Raw genomic sequence first — 21,032 nt, forward strand, 5'->3', positions numbered from 1 at the left:
CAAACTCGGCTCACTGCCACCTCCACCTCCTGGGTTCAAGCAATTCTCTGCCTCAGCCTCATGAGTAGCTGGGATTACAGGCCTGGCTAATTTTTGTATTTTTAATAGAGACAGGGTTTCACTATCTTGGGCAGGCTGGTTTTGAACTCCTGACCTTGTGATCTACCTGCCTCGGCCTCCCAAAGTGCTGGGGTTGCAGGCATGAGCCACTGTGCCAGGCCCTGGATAAGTCTGTATATAGGTATATGCTTTTATTTCTCTAGGTAAATACATAGAAGTAGAATGGCTAGATGACATGGTAGGTTTATGTCTAACTTATTTTTTTCTTTTTTTGAGACAGAGTCTCTGTCGCCCATGCTGAAGTGCAGTGGTGCAATTTTGGCTTACTGCAACCTCTGTCTTCAGGGTTCAAGGGACTCTTGTGCCTCAGCCTCCAGAGTAGCTGGGATTACAGGGGTATGACACCATGCCAGGCTAATTTTTGTATTTTTAGTAGAGATGCAGTTTCTCCATGTTGGCCAGGCTGGTCTTGAACTCCTGGCCCCAAGTGATTCACGTGCCTTGGCCTCCCAAAGTTCTGGGATTACAGTCATGAGCCACTGCTCCTGGCATGTCTAACTTTTTAAGACATCATGAAACTGTTTTCCAAGCTGGTTGTACTATTTTACATTCTCATTAGCAGGGTATCAGAGGTCCAGTTTTAAGCATCTTTACCAATACTTAGTATGATTTGCCTTTTTATTTTTTATTAGTTATTAGTATATATATTTTTTCTTTTTCAACTTTTATTTTAGATTCAGGTAGTATACATGCAGGTTTATTACTTAGGTATACTGTGTGATGCTGAGGTTTGGAGTCTGAATGGTCCCGTCACTCAGATACTGAGCATATTACCCAACATTTAGTTTTTCAACCCTTGCCTCCCTCTCTCCTGGCTCTGGTAGTCCCCAGTGTCTATTGTTGCTATCTTTATGTTCATGAATACCTGATGTTTGGCTCCCACTTAAAAGTAAATGTGTGGCATCTGGTTTTCTGTTTTTTTTGTGTGTTAATTTTCTTAGGATAATGGCCTCCAACTGCATCCATGTTGCTGCAAAAGACACGAGTTCATTCTTTTCAATTTGTCTTTTTAGAGTGTGTTGTTTAATCTCCAAATATTTTGGGATTTTCAGCCATCTTTCTATTACTGATTTCCAGTTTAATTTCACTGTGGTCTGAGAACATAGTTCATATGATTTCTATTCTTTTAAATTTGCTTAGGTGCACCTTATGGCCCAGAATGTGGTCTGTATTGAATGTTCCATGTGAATTTGGGAAGAATGAGTACTCTGCTATTGTTGGATGCAGTAATCTATAAATGTTAATTAGATACAGCTGATTGATGGTACCATTCAGTTCAACTACAATATGTCCTTACTGGTTTTTCTGCCTGTTGGATCTGTCAGTTACTGAAAGAAGGGTGTTAAAGTCTCCAATTATAATATTTGTCTATTTCTCCTTGCAGTGCTATCGGTTTTTACCTCATGTATTTTGATGCTGTGTTGTTAGGTATATACATTTAAGTATTGTTATATCTTCTTGGAGAATTAGCCCCTTTATCATTATATAGTGTCCTTTTTCATTCCTGAAAACTTTCCTTGTTCTAAATTCTGGTTTGTCTCAAATTAATACAGGTACTCCAGCTGTATTTTGGTTTGAGTTAGCATGGTATATCTTTTTCCATCCCATTTATCTTCCCTTCCCTTTCTGCTTTCTCTGTTATTAATTGAGCATTTTATATGATTCCATCTTCTCTTCTCTCTAAGCATGTCAATATACTTTCTTTAAAAGGGACCTGGATCCCTCTCTATGTGCTGCAGCATGGGAATTCTCTCCAAGTGGTAAGCTGAGGTCTTTGTCAGACCCACCTTGGCACTATTGACATTTGAGAACAGATAATTCTTTGTTATTGGGGGCTGAAGTGCATTGTAGGGTACTTAGCACCATTCTTGGTCTGTACCCACTAGTAGTAGCATCCTCAGTTGTGACAATTAAAAATATACCCAGATGTTGTGAAATATTCTCTGGGGGCTAAAATTCTGCCTAGTTGAGAACTATTGATTTAAAGATTTGAACACAGACCCTTCAACCTGACACACCTCCCAAATGTGTTCCCATCTAACCTCTCCCAGGTTCATCATCTAGACTTTTGCTTATTCCATCCTCTACCCAAAAAACTGCTATCCTCCTATCATACCTTAAACACCAGTGTCCCCATGCCCCTTTCGTGCTGTTCTCTCTGCCTGAAATGCCCTCTCCTATCGCTTTCAAAATTCTCCCCACTTTAAAGACCCATTACAAATACCAAATTTTCTACAAGGCCCTTTTGATTTTCTAACCTGATATGATTTTTCTGTACTAGTTTATCTCACACCTCCATCTACCTTAGTAATTGTAAGTTTCTTAGTGCATATTTTCCCTTCTACACACATATTGTGCCTTCTGCACACATGGTATTGCCCTTAACTGCACATAACGGGTACTCAATATATATTAATTGAATTTTTAGTTTTTACATATTGAGGGTCCTTTTAAAAATACATATCTGTTACCATTTAATAATAAAAAGACAACCCAATTTAAAATGGGCAGAGGATCTAAATAGATACTTCTCCAAAATCTACAAATAGTCAATAAGCGCATAAAAAGATGTCCAACATAATTAGTTATTAGGGAAATGCAAATAAAAACCATCATGAGATATAATACACTTCTACTAGAATGGCTATAATAAAAAGACAGTTAATAACAAGTGTTGGCAAAGATGTGGAGAAATTAGAATTCTCATACACTTCTGGTAGGAATGTAAACACTTTGGTAAATTCTTTGGTAGACAGTCTGGCAGTTTCTCAAATGGTGAAACATAAAGTTACTATATGATCTAGCAATTCCACTCCTAAGTATAGACAGACCCAAGAGAAATGAAATTCACATCTACACAAAAACTCGAATACAAATATTTATAACAGCATTATTCATAATATCCAAAAAGTAAAAGCAAAGCAAATCCATCAGCTGATTAAGGAATACATAAAAGGTACAGTGGCATGTTATTAGTCAATAAAAAGAAAAAGGTACTGATATCTGCTGCAATGTGAATGAACCTTGAAAGCATTATGCTAAGTGAAAGGAGCCAGTCATAAAGGACCACAAATTGTAGCATTTCATTTTATTGAAATGCCTAGAGTAGGCAGATCTTAAGAGATGGAAATCAGATTAGTGGTTACCTAAACTTGAAGGGTGGGAGATTATGCAGATGGTGGCTATGGGGTATGGTATTTCTTGTTTCTTTTTGCGATGGAGTTTCACTTTCGTTGCCCAGTTGGAGTGCAATGGCACGATCTTAGCTCACTGCAAACTCTGACTCCTGGGCTCAAGCGATTCTCCTGCCTCAGCCTCCCAAGTAACTGGGATTACAGGCATGTGCCAACACACCATGCTAATTTTGTATTTTTAGTAGAGATGGGGTTTCTCCATGTTGGTGAGGCTGGTCTCGAACTCCTGACCTCAGGTGATCTGCCTGCCTCGGCCTCCCAAAGTGCTGGGATTACACATGTGAGCCACCATGGCTGGCCAGGGTATGGTATTTCTTTTTGGGAGTAATGAGTGTTCTAAAGCTGATCATGATGACGGATGCACAATTCTGTGAATCTACTAAAAGCCATAGAATTGTACACCTTAAGTGAGTGAGTTGTGTGGCATGTGAATAATATCTCAATAAAGCTCTTTTTACAAGGCATATTTTTAATTAAGATTCCAAAGAGAAATATGTAATATTTAAAATATGACCTATATATAAAAATGTTGATTAAAAAAAATCCCTTTCTATGAGAAAACAATTGGATAGTAAAGCCAGTTTTCTTGGCAAGAAGAAAATTGCTGAAGGTTTCACAAATCTGACTGTGGAGTAACAGATGAATTCAGCTAGGATGGATTTTTGCTATTTTTGCTAACACAACCTTTTTGGCACATTGTTATTAAGCTTTGACTCATTATCATTTGTGACAACATTGATAAAGGTTCCACCTGAGAGCACTCCTTCACTCTATTTTCATACTGTGTTATCAGAATATGTATCCAAGCCTTGTTTTGGCAAATAGACAGAATAGCCATTACTTCTTGAATTCATAATGTGATCATCCTGAGTTAAACAAGGTGGCGCCACCACACTCCAGCCTAGGTTACAGAGTAAGACTCCATCTCAACAACAACAACAACAACAACAGCAACAACAACAACAACAAATCATGCCTATGTAATGAAACTTCCATTAAAACCTCTAAATGATGGGATTCAGAGAGCTTCCAGGTTGGTCAACAAATTAACATGCTGGGAGAGTGGTGTGCCCAGAGAGGGCAGGAAAGCTCTCTGCTCATTCTCCCTTGCCTTGCTCTATGCATCGCTTCCATTTGTCTCTTCCTGGATTGTATCCTTTGTAATAAACCAGTAATATTAAACTAAGCAAAAAAAAAACAAAAAACAAAAAACAAACAAACAAAAAAAACAACTTTATATTTCCCCAAAAAGTTAGAGTCAGTTGGTTATTTAATATATTGTAAATCTATTTGAGATATTATTGTGATCTAGATTAGTGCAAACAATTAGGCATTTAACATCTTTTCTCCTCCTGTTATAATCAGTAGAGTAAAAAATACAAGCGATTTTTAACTCTTGCCACCGGCAATACTTTAAATTATGACTTGTGATATTTTTCAGATACCAAAATAAATGTTATCTTATCCATATTCATTTTTAGACAAGAATATTAAAGAGCACATATTAATAAATCAACGAAGTAGAATAATTCTAAGAATTTTTCAGGAAAAAATACACTTTGATGGAAATCCGTCGTGTGTGTGTGTGTGTGTGTGTGTGTGTGTGTGTGTGTTTCAGTGCAAGATGTAGAGTGGGTAATTATACCCATTGCTGGTCAATTAGTTTTAAGTAATCTGTTTCACGGGAAGAGCCAAAAATATAAATGAGAAGTGCTTTTGAATTTAGTTTTTTAACTAGCTTCATCTTAGTGTATAGGTATGAAAGCAAGTCAAAGGACTACTTGGCTGGGAACCTCTGGGTAAAGTAATCAGCTTTGTTGCTAGTCTTTTGATAACCCCCACGGGTGTGCACAGAGGAAAGGACAGTTCTTCAGGATTTGCTTCCTCAGACAGACGCTTGATAAACTTACAAATTCTAACTTTATGTAGCAGCACCTGGAGTACTGGGGTTTTTCTGTGAGGAGGCAAATAATAAATGATGCAGAATAAACACAAGACCCAGCGGGAAATATAAACGCAAGAAAAGAAACAAAAAGTATAACCCGAAGGAATAGAATACATTTGAATTTTGAGCTGGTAAACAGTTCAGAGATAATCACATTCAACATTTTAATTTTGGTCATGGAGGAATGTGGGTCCTAAAGAGGGTAAATGAAATATCCAAGATCAATAGAAAGTTAAGGCTGGAAGCAGAATTAAACCCAACTCTTTGTAGTGTTGTTTTCTCTTTCCTGTAGCAATATAGGATAAAACAGTATGGAGGGAATGTCATATTGTCATTTCTTAATTCCACAAATATTTATTGATGGAACAACCTTGCCTTGTCCTGGAACAGTGCATACGACATTCCAGGTTCTGTGGTAGGCACTGGGTTTGCAATAGTGAATGGAATGGAAAATGTTCCCACCCTCATGAGGTGTTACAGTTAGATGGTAGAGATAGTCTCTTTGGGCAAACACACACACACACACACACACACACAGACACACAAACACAAACACACACACACACAATTATGAACTCTGGAAGACAGAAACCGGGTGCTATGAGAACACATGATAAGGAGGCCTCGTGGGACAGTCAGAGTTGGGTTCCTATATATAAATTCACACCCTAATTTTCTTGTCTCCTATCTTTCTTCCTGTTATGACTTCCAGGCCTGGTTGTGTTCTTGTTCATGTTCACATTATCTCTGCCTGAAACAAATTCTCTTTACTTTCTTTCTTTTTCTTTTCTTTTCTTTTTTTCTTTTTGTTAGGAGACAGAGTCTTGCTCTGTCGCCAAGGCTGGAGTGCAGGGGCTCTTTCTTGGCTCACTGCAACCTCTGCCTCCCAGGTTCAAGTGATTCTCCTGCCTCAGCCTCCCAAGTTCCTGGGATAATAGGCGCCCACCACTACACCCGGCTAATTTTGTGTATTTTTAGTAGAAACGGGGTTTCACCATGTTAGCCAGGATGGTCTCGATCTCCTGACCTCATGATCTGCCCACCTCGGCCTCCCAAAGTGCTGGGATTACAGGTGTGAGCCACCGTGCTTGGCCAATTCTCTTTACTTTCTAACATGGGAAACATCCTCTTGTTCTTCTGGGCCCAACTTCAATGTCATTTCCACAGAGAGGTCTTCCTTGGCTTCCAGCGTAGGTTGCATACCCCCATCGTTCATTCTCACAGCACCATATGTTTTTCCACAATAAGAGTTTTCACAATTGATTGTGTAGTTTAAGATCTGGTCACCTCACTGGACTGAGGACAGAGACCAGGTCTGCTTTGCCTTGTCCTTTGAACAATCCTGCTATGTGTTAGGCATTCAATAAATGTCTATTGAATGACTGAATGAATGACTCTGGGCTGTCATTAGTAATGATACCGATCCTTTCCTTGAAACCTCAGAAGTCCATGAAGTCAAAAGCAACTTGGTTCATGTAAAGAATACCTTCTTTGTTGGCTTTGACCTCCCTATTCTGAATTTCTCTAATTGTTGCCATAGATAATCCACTCTTGGCTATGCAAGGTGGCTCATGCCTGTAATCCCAGCACTTTGGGAGGCCAAGACAGGCAGATTACTTGAGGTCAGAAGTTAAGGACCATGTCTCTACTAAAATTCAAAAATTAGCCTGGCATGGTGGCACATGCCTGTAGTCCCAGTTACTCTGGAGGTTGAGGCAGGAGAATCACTTGAACCTGGGAGGCAGAGGTTGCAGTGAGCCAAAATTGCAGTGAGCCGAGATTGTGGCCCTGCACTTTAGCCTGGCCAATAGAGCAAGACTCCGATTCACAAGACCTTATTTTCCTCTTTTAGTCTTTGGAAGAACTACCTGAAATTAGTCCAGGGACCTAAGTAATTTTGGTTGCAAATAGGAAGCTCCTTATTCGGGGTTTGTACTTACTGGCATGCTTTGGATTAAAGAAACCTCTGGCTGATGGGCCATCATCCTAAATGAACCAATGCAGAAAAAGAAAACCAATACTGCATGTTCTCACTTGTAAGTGGGAGCTAAACACTGGGAACTCATGACCACAAAGATGGGAACAATAGACAATGGGGACTACAAGGGAGTAGGGAGGGAGTGAAGAGGGCAAGGGTTGAAATACTACCTGTTGGGTACTGTGCTCACTACCTGGATGATGGGATCATTTGCATCCCAAACTTCAGCATCACACAATATACCTGTGTCACAGACATGCACATGTACCTCCTGGATCTAAAATAAAAGTTGAGAAAAAGAGAAACCCCTAGCTGAAAGTATGGTGAACATTCCTGCAAAATGTACATTTCCTTGAAAAGTCTGGACATGGGCATGTTCTGATGATAAGAAAGTTCTGTCAGCCATATACTGGTCCATGCTTTCCTGAAGTGGTCCAACTTCCTAGTACAGATAGATGCACAAAGGAAGAGTGCCTCAGAACAAAAATAAATTTTAAAAAGAGAAAATATCAAGAAGTACAGAAGCATGGAGGGGAAACCCATGGTCAAAGCAATGTGTTGATATAGAAAATAACAAAAGATACAAAGAAACCTCACAGACTAATTTTTGTAGGCTATTTAGGCTTGGCCGTTGGCTCTGCTGACATAAGGAGAACACAGTCATGAATCTCGCTTTGTCCTTCTTCAACTCAACACAGTAATGACTGTGTTGAATATCTCCTCTGTGCAAATCTAGCATGACCAAGGAAATGAATAAGATCACGACTCTCTTCAGAATAACAAACTAATAGGAGATGGAGATATGTAGATGACTACAGAGACAAGGTAAAATAATGTGCTCCCAGCAGGAGCTAGAAACAAAATGTGATAGGAGCCCAGAGAGTGTGTGGTAATCACTGATGTTCTTCATAGAGGCTTTTGCAATTAATTAGGCTTTAAAAAGTGGGCTTCAACAGTCAAATATGGTAGGAAGAATGGGGGGTTCTGAGAAATGAAGGAGGGGAGGTTATTTCACGTGGAGAGAATGACTTGACTGAATCCACAGAGTGACAGTACATTAGAAAACAATTGAGTTGACCCTAGATTGCATGGTGCGGAAATGGATATGTTTGGTTGGGGATAGGGTGGAAAAGTACTTTTTGAGATCAAATTGTAGATGGTCTTCAATTCCATCTAAGGTCATTGGCTTGGATTCGAGTAGGCTGGTTCATGGGGTGGGAGGTGGGGGTTGAACATCCATGAAACTCAAAATGCTTCATCATCGTCAAAACTCATAATCTTTTGAATATTTAATTTATTTTTAGTTTATCCTTCTTAGGTTCATTTTATAGAGTAGGTTTGGAAGATGTCTGTCTTTTTTTCATTTCTGTATTTATAATCTTTAGCACACAGCCTAGCACATACAGACATTCAGCAAATTTGTTGAGTGTTGTTCACTTCCTTTCAGACCTTGTCTATACATAATTTGAAAACACCTATCAGCACACATTAACTCAGCTCCACACAAGTGATCAATCTGGACCACTCAGGCTAAATGACCTTTCTCACCAGCCTGTATTCTAACCCTTCTGCATAATCAAAGCAGACTTCTAATTTGTCTTGCTTTTGTGGCCGTAGCCAATTTAAGTTTCTTCTGGATTTTCTGCTAGATTGCCAACATTCTATTTGGTAAGAAGATAGCCAAGTTGGATAATTGGAAACAAAGAAGAAAAAAAAAGTTTTCCACCATGAGCAGTCCTTCGGTTCTCTCAATTTTCCTAATAATTTCTTTAACCCTGCACTTCAAGTTGCCTAACTTAGTTTCCACATTTTAGGGTCCAGTGCACAATTCCTTGGAATTCAATTGACATGTTAACTTTGAACCTTCAAAGAAGAAAAGTGTTCACTCTCACATGGTCTCATATGCCTGAACTGCTTGCCTCTTTACATACAGAACAGGCTTGGTTGCCTTTGCAGAAAATTAAATAGCTCATCCTTTTTATGCAAGTGCCAAACATCAAAAGGGCCAACTACCTACTGAGTAGTGTTCAAAGACCAGCTTAAAAAATCAAGAGAGGAATAAAAGCCAAGGTTTCTGCGAAGCAAATGCTTGCAAGAAACTTCTGGTAGTCATGGAGTAAAATCCCATTTTCATAGTGGCACTATGCTTTTAGCTATGTTGCGCTGGGTTTTCTCATTGCTTGTCTTATTCCCAGGGATAAATTGGGTACTTCTGCTGTTTTAGAAATGGAATTGACTTAAGCCTCTTTGTTGATATATGCAGTAAAAATGTATCATAGCTCTGATGTCAGGGGAAGGGAGATGGCACTCCTGTGGGAAGAATGGCATGACCCAGGGTATGGCTGAGTCCGTGAAATGCTTTCCATGGAGTAGGATTGTACTGCAGGAGCCTGTGGGATTAGTCTAGTTTATGTCATTCATTAAAACCTCCATCTTCCATGAAACCTTCCCTGTTTCCCATTGGTTCTGGGCTGAGTTGGGAGCTGGCTTGGGCCTCAGTTCTCCATGGCTTTGCTTTCTGTCTTCCTCTCTGGCTAAAGTGCCAAGTCTCTGCCATCAACACCTGTTTGTGCCTGTCAAATAAAATACTCTCTCGCTCTGTTTTTCTTGCTTCCCTGTTCTTTCTTTCCTTTCTTTCTCCTTCTTCCTTCCTCCTTCTTTCTTTCATTTTCTTTCTCTTTCCCTTCTTCTTCTTCCTTTTTCTCCTTCTCCTCCTCCTCCTTCTTCTTCCTCCTCTCTCTCTCTCTCTCTCTCTGTCTCCACCCCCTGTCTTTCTCTTCTTCTTTCCTGCTAGTAGTAACCAAAAATGCATTTGGAGACGTCTTTTATTTGTGTGAGACATAAATGCTGCCAGTAATAAAAATCAAAATGGACAAAAAATATTAATCTGGTGAGGGAGGGGGTAGAAATGAGGATAAAAGTGCGAGGCATTAATAGCTCCACGCTTCTGCTCCTGTGTTGTGCTAGACTCTGAGTGTCCCTATGCCAGGCCAAGCTCTCTCACATATATAGTCTTGTTGAAGAGGCAGCTCTGTATGGCCAGGTTTTATCCATGTGACCTTATTCCTCCAAGCATAGCTGATTGGACTAAGACAGGATACTTGTGTCAAAAACAGACAAGTTATAGGCTGACCAGTGTCCTGTGGTATGGCCTGGCAGAAAAAGATGAGCTGGGTCAATTATAGTCTTCTTCTGAGGGATTTCAACAGGGATATATCGAGAATTTCTAGTGGGAGCTAGAGCTAAATGCTTGTTAGATTAAGAGAGACTTGAGATATCTTAAGGGAGTCACATTTATGAGGAAGCAGAGGCTATGAGGCAGATAAGAGACTAGAAAGAGTTGAGCACAGGATATTTAAAACTGTTAATGAGGGCCTTTATAGCTGCCCTGGATTTAGAACTACTGTTCAGAACTACTATCTATGAGGTCTGACACTATTCTTAAAATTTTATGAGATTCTAACTTCCTTTTAGCCACATGAATCCCTACAGTATACCCTTTTCTTGTGCTAGCCTATGAGTGCATATTGGAAATGCTTGCAGCTGCAAGTAATAGAAAATTCACCTGTCAGTGTCTTAAACACAAGGGCATTTATTGTTTACTTAGAATTCCAGTTACAGTGTTGGTTCTGTAGCTCGATGATGTCATGAAAGATCCAGGAGGCTTTACCCCTCCTGCTTTGCTTTAATGCCTGATGTTAATTTCAGGCATGACATGGCAGTGACTAAAACAGATGGAGAAAGAGGTGAAACAAACCAACTTTCTCCTTGAACCCTTATGATAATTTTCTTAAAAAAATCAAGGAGGAAAATCTTCTTAGAAAGACCCTGACAGTGTCCCCTGGTATCTGTCAGGACTGGATGTTCAACCTGGGTCAGTCACTAGCAAACAATATTGCAATGGACCTCTTTATTGCTTTAGACCCATCGTGATTCACGTCCTGGGGCTGGGCTCATTGCTGCCCATCGGAAATTGGGATACTGTTAGCAAGAAGGGAGAATGGCTATTGGGTAGCTAATCAGCTGACATGGGTTGGGTTCTCTGGAAGCAGATTCATAGATGGAATTTGGAATCCAAGGTATTTATTTGGATTGAAACCTGCAAAAGGGGAGAAGCTTACAGACACATAGAATAAAATGTAATGTGATGTCCTGGATGTGATCCTGGAACCATCAAAGGACATTTAGTAAACCCTAAGGAGATCTAAATAACTACCAACTCTAGTTAATAGTGATGTGTCAGTATTGCTTCATTAATTGTTACAAACATATTATACTAATGTGAGGTGTTATTAATAGGGAAAACTGGATGAGGGTAAATGGAAACTCTGAGCTATCCTTTCAGTTTTTCTGTGTATCAGAAACTATTCTTAAAAGCAATCCATTACAAACAAACCAAAACCTGTCAAAAGAAGGGGGAGATAACAGGATTGGGCAGAATAAAAAGCTGAATTACAATGCAGGACCGTCGAAACCTTAGCCAACCTGCTGGGGAGCTCTGGAGAGAGTACTGTCTGTCTGTGTTTCCCATGTTGAATGAAACTGTCTGGGCCTTTATCCCACTGCCTCACTCTGTGACTAGATGCAGCCCATGCCAGGAAGGCACAATCTTGGGCAAAGTGGCTCTTTCTAGATGAGACTGACACTGAAGGAGCTGACAGCTGGAGGCCATCTGTTGGCCACACTCCTTGCAGCTGGGCAGCAGCCCCTCCTTGACAGAGAATCTGGTGGCACACGTCTGTGTCCACTACATCGGCAGCATCTACTCAGTGAATCTCTGCAGTAGACATGCAGATGTGCTACAGATCACCTTCAGCAAGGACTTGCTGTTTCAACTGCTGGGAGTGCAGCCATTCTGATAACAGGAAGGAAGGGCCTAGTCAGGAGAGACCCCAACGGAGACGCTGGGAATTTCCTACCAACCATGGCAGCCATCTCATAGTCACCGGGTATCTGTGACCATGGAAACAATGCAATAATTTCCAAGAACTATGCTATGGGGTCATAGTCTCAGGCTATTTATGAAATGCCTTTATTCTGAAATTGCATGTGCAAGTTGGTTGTTTGGAACCCTAAGTACATTTTTTTTTTTCTGTAGAAATAGTAAGTAATAGGCTTCCTAGTAAGCCCACAAAAGACCAAAATGTACCTGAAGTGCATGATTTTAGTTTTGCCAGTTGGTTTTTGTAAAACTGTGTCTTCACAGAAAGGTACATTCCAGGAAGGGACATGCCTTCCACTTTAGGTGGTCATGGATCTATTCACGCAGAAGGCAGCACTTTATCTCTGCATTACAAAAGAAATTCAAATAAATTAGGAGCTCTGGGTTACGGTTCTGGCTTGGCTGCTTTCTTAACACTGTTAGAGTGTCTTTTTTGTTCTGTCAAATGATGGGGTCTAAGTAGATCATTTCTAGAGCCCCTTGTGTCTCTAGCATTCTGTATCTCTCTAGAATAGTCACATAGATAATCTGAATTCAGAAATAAAAAACATTTGCATGCAATAGGGCAAGAACATAGCTAAACATTTATATTTGGCCGGGGCTTCTTCACAGCACAGTGTTGCATAGTGATGTAATTAGTAAAACTGGGTCTCCCTGCTGAATTGAATGTGGATTCCCCTGCACAGAACAAAAGGGCTCTGTGTGTCTCCAAAGGACTGGGCTTTGTTAGATCAGAACAATGTCTTAGGGAATGGGGTGAAGAGAATGAAACTTCCCATCCTTCTAGACCCTGCTCAAGCTTCTGTAGTAGAAGGCCACTTCTCAATGCTATAGGAAATAAGGTTCCTTGTAGTCATACAAGGCAATTAGGAGCTGTATGGAATCTGGGCAGACCCACTCATTCGCTCTGCCCCAGTCTGGTGGCACCAACACCACTCCTCCCTTGGGTATCTAAGGGAGGACCTGCATCAATGCCCTCAACGTACAGGCTTATTGTGACCATTTGCTCAGGCCAGAGATGTGTTGGTAACTTGTGGTTGTTAATATTCATAGTAGAGTATAATTTTGAAACTCTCATTTCCACATGTAAGCTACAAATTAAACAATTTATCATGGTTGTTAGAAGTTTCCATATAAAGTTATTTGTAGGACAATAATGAATAGACCATAGCTACAGTTACCTAGGTCATAGTCTCAACTTCAGGATGAAATCCAAGGGTAATTCATGCTAGCATCTTGGCCTTTGCCTGAGTTGTCTAGGGAATTAGGCAGAGCTGACATGCTTCAGAAACATATAACATATACTCTGCTTAAATGTATGGCTTAAGCTCTACCGCCTGAGATCACATGAAAATTTCATTAATCACTGACCTGCGCCATGTCATCAAGTCTCCTTGAGACTTAATGTGAGTCATTGAACCTTGTTTAGTTTCAGTTCTTCATTATGAAATTAGGGATGATAAAAAGGTTCCAAAACAGTGGAGTGCTTTTATGTTTTTATCTTTTCTTCATTTCGATGATAGAATCTTGGTTCCTTGTGGATACCTGCTATGGAATAAATTATTCTCCCAAATCTTACTGTAGCCAGAAGTTTCAAAATTTCCTTCCTGGTGCATCTTTTAACTCAATGCTATATCTAATAGAAGGTGGTTTATGTCTCTATTACTCAAGAAGAATCAAACAATTCTCCATCTCCTTTTTAAAGTCATTTAATCTGTCTAATGCAAAAAATCAGTGTGCATCCTTCTCTCTTCTATTCCTGGACAGATCACAGTGTGGCCTAACACACATGCATAGGGATGGGGGTCAGGCTCACCCTGCTTTTAGCTTTGGTTTTGTAACCAAGTAATTTTTGGGTCCAGCAAACAGTCAGTGCCCAACAAATGTGAAATGTGAGTTTTAAAAATTCTCTTGGCCGTAATTTTCTTTGTTGTCAAATAAGACAGTTTTCCACTGTGGCAGATACTTTTGATTAACTCTATAGTCATTTCAACCACTCTTTTCCTGTCTACTTCTCAGTATAGAATAGAGGCTGGTAAATGACATATGACTATTTCTCTCAGCCTCTCTTGCAGTCAGGCGGCTCATGTGACCCAAGGGGCTGTTTGCTGGGGGGCTTCTGGGAACAGTTATTTTCCTAAATAAAGTGGTAGAGACATGGGAAGAGAGCCTGTTCCCTGCCTTCACCTTCCTGCCTTGAAAGCAATCATGGCGGAAAGATGCTTGGAATTGAGATGACAACTTTATCTTGTGTAAACACATGAGGGGATGAAAAGTCAACTCTCTGAGGATGGCAGAGCCTTGAGACAGCAAGATCCTGGGCCCTTGACCACCATTGCTCTAGCTCTTAAACAGAGTCAGGTTTTTGCTTTCTTGCAGTCAAAGTCACATCTTAAGTCATTGTAACCACTACAAAGTGATAATCTCTAAAGTCACTTTATTCTAAGACTCTCACAGTATGGACTCAGACAAATTTTTTTCTTGGTATTATATCATTATAGGCGAGTTTCATTTCCTTTCCTGTGTTCTCTAGTAGGAGTGCTAATGATCACTGAAATAACAAATAATTTGAGTAATAGGAAAAAAAAAGGAATGAAGATGTCAAAATAACTCCCACTTAGGTACTTAGAAAATAGTAATGAGTATAATACACAAAGGGAGCTGGGCTGGCTGGCAGGGTGACCTCCACTTTCTCTCTCTATTCCCAGAAGACTTAGGAAGCTCTGCAAGAGCAAGAATATGGTAAGAATTTTAGCAAGTTACTCACTCCACCCTATGAAAGAACTTAAGCCTTGGCAACACCCCTCCCCAAACAATTTTCACATAGTCCAGATGGGTGGCTTCCATATACAGAATGAAAGGTCCAGGGAAGAAAGTCATATCAGGACAATGGAGAAAAAAAAATGGCTTTGCCTCTGCATTGTATGTCTAATCCTGGTATCTGATAGCCCTTTACAAAGTTCAGAAAAGTGGAACTGAAAAGAGACTGTGGAATCACCTGTTGGAAGCCATTTTTGAGCTGTCCATACTGGTCCTGGCTGGTTTCCTCTGGGAGGCCAAGTGCTCAAAGCATCAAGAGGGCCAGAACAGAGAGCAGAATTTGTACCCCATCATCTGTGAAGGCTTTACTCTATTTTAGTCACTGTGAATGAAGGGGCTTTCCGTAAACATACATTATGACCATAGATACCAGGTTGACTAATACAATTCATGGCTCTCGGTGCTCTTCTTATAATCCACCTGACTTGAATACTCAGTGTGTGCTTTTTCGATGAGTTCATATGTTTGAGTAGTCAAAGCTTCTTAGTTTTCATCAAAAAATATGTTTTTGACTTAATAGTTTTTAAATGAAAAATTTTTTAAATGGATGAAGTAGTCTAAGACACAGATAAAACAAAATTACGTTAAAAAGTTTCTCAACCTTCCTGCTCTTTCATGTTTTTCTCGCTAATCTCACACCTTGATAATCTCTCACATCTCCTTTACAGAGGTGTAAGTTCTTTTCTTTTGATGGATGTACATCAATTGACACATTTATTTAAATTTTAAGTCAGGGAAGAAATACAGTAGCTTTTGAGTTTAGGGCCAATGTGAGAACTCAGGTCCAGAGAAGGGAGGGGCAGTGAAAGAGGTGATGAAGGACTGATTCTATGCTACTTTTATCATCTCTCTGGGCCTGAGTTCCTAATCTGTGACATGGGGCAACTATCCTAAAATTATCTTTAGGATGCTTTCTTACAGCTGTAACATGCAATGATTCTATTAAGAGTCTTCTGAATAAGGCTAAATATATTATTTTTTTTCTAAGAACTTTTTAAAACTCTGAAAATGATTTCAAAGGAACAAATCCCTTGTAACTTCAAAAAGAGTTTGAGTAATTGCTTTTTCATCACAATGTTTTCTTTAGGCAATGTACATCTTGAGCAAGCTCTTGCTGTATTCTTTTGGAGCTTGGTTTCTCATCTAAAATAGTGATGCCTTTGACTGCCTGTAATAGAGTAACCATTTTTAGTACAATACTCAAGCCAAGCCTTTCTTTGTTGAAAAGAGTTTTATTTTTTACTGAAATGGAGTCTTGCTTTGTCGCCCATGCTGGAGTGCAGTGGCGCGATCTCAGTTCACTGCAACCTCCACCTCCTGGGTTCAAGCAATTCTCCTGCCTTGGCTTACCTAGTAGCTGGGATTACAGGTGCCCACCACCATGCCTGGCTTTGTATATTTAGTAGAGATGGGGTTTGGTCATGTTGGCCAGGTCGGTCTTGAACTCCTGACCTCAGGTGATCCCCCCGCCTCGGCCTCCCAAAGTGCTGGGATTACAGGCATGAGCCACTGTGCCTGGCCCCGTGAAAATAGTTTTAAATGCATGTTTCAGTGTGTAGATTATAGTGAAGCCTGGGGATTTGTTTAAAATATAAACAATGCAAACATTGATTTCAGATTTCTCCAGCATATTATTGTTAATCGGTAGGAAGCATTAGAATTGCATGATAATATGTTTACAAACTTCATGTCAGCTTGTATGAGAAAGCTGTGAATTCTTTTGTAGAAGACCTTACAAACCTTAAGCTTGTAAGTAATAATAATTATCTTTTATAAATAAGTTCTAGCTGTATGCTAAGTACTTTATGAGACCTGAGAGAAACTCAATTTATGATGATGACAGGGACGATGAAAGTTGCTATATTAATTGAGTGCCTACTGTGTGTCCACAAGTGATTATATCCAGCATTATTTCTAATTGTTTCAACAACAATACGAAGAAAGTATTATTCACCTCATTTAATAGATAAAGGAATTGAGACTATTGAGATTGAGACCCAGCAGTGCTGGGGAATAACACTGGCATTTGAACTCAGGTCTGCCGGATCTTCCACTATACCAGGCTGAAAGACTTTTCTGCCAATGGCTTTTGCAAAAATAATTCATGTACACTAGGAGGCCTAGGCGTGTAAAGCTATAAGATAAGCAGTCTGAATGAAAGCTCTATTTTAGTAAAAAATAAAACTCTAGAAGAAGGGGGACATGAATAATAATAGCAAACACTTGTAAAGTCCCACTTTATATGAGGTACAGTTCTAAGTGCTTTGTGAATACCAACACATTCAAAGTTCACAACAACTTTACGGGATAGGTGTGATCATAGTTACCATGGGCTTCCAGATTAAGAAACAGAGACAGAGAGGTTATGCAGCTTGCTCAAGGTCACCCAGCTAGTAAGTGGTAGAGCTGGGATTTGATCTTAGTAAACCTGGCTCCAGAGTCCATGTTATTAACCCCCTCACTCTGCTACCTTTGTCTTGTGTTTAATTCCTATTATAAGGTAGCATCTAATGACAGGTCCTCGTGAGCTGCCTGTAAACCAGCACAAGAAGGCATCTGAAGATCCCTTACATGTCCATAAGGGATGGACATGTGGAAGGAAGGAGTATTGTCCCTCCCATGGCTGGAAGAATGCTAAGTAGCCATACAATTCCAAAGCAACACCATCTTCCTCCTTTGGGCGGGTTGGGTAGGGCACCATGATGATAACCTCTTTTTCTGCATCCAGTCCCTTCCACATGCTCCCCTCCATAGCCTTAAAACAGGAAATAACCAGCACCCCAGTGAGTTTTGTAGTGGTTGCCATTAGGTATACATAAGTATAAGATATTATCCTGGACCTTTAAGTGTTCATTGGCCAATCATTGAAAGAAAGGAAAAAAAAAGAAAGAAGGAAAGATAGGAAGAGAGAGAAAAAAAGAAGGAAAGAAGGAAAAAAAGGAAGGAAGGGAAGAAAGGGAGAAAAAAAAGAAAGAAGGGCCAGGTACAGTGGCTCATGCCTATAATCTCAACACTTTGGGAGGCTGAGGTGGGAGGATCACTTGAGTCCAGGAGTTTGAGACCAGCTGGGGTAACATAGGAAGACTGTGGGGTCTTTACAATAAATAAATAAATAAATAAATAAATAAATAAATAATTAGCTTGGTATGGTGTCACACATGTAGTCCCAGCTACTTGGGAGGCTGAGGAAGGAGGATTGCTTAAGCCTGGGAGGTCAAGGCTGCAGTGAGCTATGTTTGTACCACTGCACTCCAGCCTGAGTGACAGAGTACAGCCCCACCTAAAAAAAAAAAAATAGAACGAAAGACGGAAAGGAAATAATTGCACAGCATTAGGGCCAATGTGATGAAGAACCAATGTGGGCCACAGTTGTCCAAGAAGGCTTCCCTGGAGATGTGGGGTTGATTTGAGCCTTGAAGAATGATTATGGGTTGGCCAGGCCAGTTGGGAAGGGAAGGATGGCCAGAGTTAGAATGAAAGGGAGAAAACAGAGAGGTGCCATGGCTGAAGGGACACCATCCTTCCTCTCCCCCTGCATTTGGATGACTTGTGTCCTGCTGCTGTTGAGTGCCAGTGGGTAAATACCCTCGCTAGAGCCCCAACCCCTCCTTCGGCTCAAAAAGATGGGTGGCTGACATAACCCTTTGTGAAAAATGGGCGATCTAGACCTCATGACACATTCATTTTCTAGTGTGTTCTCTATGAAGAAATGAAAACTCTGTATTTGAAGAAAGTACTATGTACTTTCTTCAAAGTAGCTACAATACAGCTAAGCATTAACACAATGCCTGGGTGATTTAAAGCCTTAGGCTATTAAAGACCTAGTAACTAACACAGTGCAATAACATGAATTAGGAAGGGCTACAGTTTACTCTGCACACAGGAACTCTTGGCAGCCACAGGATTCCTTCACAAAAATACAATGACCAGTAAGTTCTGCAGATGACTTTTCTCATCTGTAAAATGAGTATAATAACTGTATCCACCTCACTAGATTGTTGTGAAGATTCAATGAGTTAATATACACAAAGTGCTTAGACCAACCCCTGCTGACTTGTATTATATACACTGAGAAATGTTTGTGGGACAAGATCCTGGTTAGCTACAGAAGTGACACAGGCCACAGGTGAAGTGTGTGTTGAAGGTGGTAAATTTCAGAAATGGGTCCCAGACGAGCAGATTCTTTTCTGGGGCACAATGGGTGATATTTAGGAGAAGACACACTAAAGCTCCATTTCTTTTCGGCTGTAAAATGAGTCACCTTTTCTAAGAAGTGTTACATAAACCAGGTTTGGTTCATTTGAGCACAGTGCGGTATTTAAGAAATAGAATTTGCCTTATTTTAAACACTTTAAAAAAAAAACCAATTGGTAGTTGTTTAACAAAGCTTTTAAATATTTGATGTGAAGCAAAAACCAATGAAAGTCTATGAAAAATAATCCCAATGTGATGACTCAGTAGCTCTCATTTTATTTGAAAAGGATCTGCACTTGTCAGGGGGTAGTGGGGGGAATGAGATCAGAAGGATTACAAGGGAGCTTCAGTGAGATCTGTAACATCTTATTTCTTAAAACAAAAGAGAGGAAAAAGGCATAATGCTAACATTTATTTAATCTGGGCACTATTAGATTATGTCCTTTACTATTCTGCATTTTGAAAAATTTAATTTTTCCTCTAAAGAGATGTAGCCTTCAGCTAATTTTCCTCTCACCATATAGCCAACTTTGCACCATATTCCTGCTCCCTACCCCCACTTTGGTTCCACAGATCTCTTCATCCCTTCTAGTAACAGTAAAGTGTTTTGCATCTGTCTCTTTGGGGATTTCCACTTCAGCCTGATCAGTTTCGGTAAATGCTAACTCCCTTTTTCCTTTCATCTCAGCCAGCCCACTTTGTAGCAACTATTCACAGGGCTTCTGAGGGTGATATGTCTGTACCCCAGTGTCACAGCAGATGTAAAATCTAGTAAAAATGAAATCTCAAGGGTGGTCTTGATCAGTTTGAGTGTCAACACTAGGGACAGCAGTGGATAGAACTGTGGGTAGAAGCATTCAGGGAGTCATTCAAAGGCGGAAATGAGGAAAATGTCACAAAAGGGTAGGGGCTGGCAGTGGGGGCACTTGGCAGCCAGTTCCAGGTCTGCCCCTGTTGTCTCAGAGATGGCAAGGCAAGCAAGGAGGCAATGTGTTGATTGGATAAGAGCTCGTCAGATGACTTGTCAGCCCAGCTGGCCATCTACCTGATGCTGACTTGAGTCAGCATGCAACTCGAATTTGGATTCTGTAGAGGAATAAGATCCCTTGAGTTGTAAGACTGTAGGAATAGCTCTACCGCGCTGGCAAATCTGTAACTAACATTGAGCCCAGTAGGTTCTACCAAATGCTTATTGACTGATTAGGTGACTGATTTAGTCTGGTTCATGCAGCCACAAAAGAAATACCACAGATTGGGTGATTTATAATGAATAGATATTTATTGGCTTTCAGTTCTAGGGGCTGAAAAGTCCAACATTGAGGGGCTGGCATCTGGTAAGGGCCTTCTTGCTGCATTATCCATGGTGAAAGGGCAAAGAGAGAGAGTCAGTGAGGGAGGGAAAGAGAGAGAGAGAAAGAGGAAGATGTGCCAAATAGAGATGAACTTCTCCTTTTATAAGGAACCCACTCCCATGACAATGGCATTCATTCATTCATGAGGACAGAGCTCTCATGGCCTAATCCCCCCTTAAAGGACCCACCTCTTAATACTGTTACAATTGCAATTAAATTTCAACATGTGTTTGGGAGGGGACAAATGTTCAAACTATAGCAATTACCATTGTGCTGATGCCACCCATAAATGCTAAAATTGATAGTAGCCTTTCAGTATATAGAGACTTATCAGTGTCAATATTTTCCCTCTTGCACAGACTCACTAGGGGCTGCGCTCCCTGACTGAAATGTTACCTGGGAAACCATGCTCTAAAGCTTGTCTTTCCTGCTTCACCAGATCGATTTTCCCTTGAGTTCTCATGGTGAATCCTTTTTAAAATGTGAG

This window comes from Cebus imitator, unplaced genomic scaffold, assembly GCF_001604975.1.
Source record: "Cebus imitator isolate Cc_AM_T3 unplaced genomic scaffold, Cebus_imitator-1.0 Scaffold534, whole genome shotgun sequence".
NCBI lineage: Eukaryota > Metazoa > Chordata > Mammalia > Primates > Cebidae > Cebus > Cebus imitator.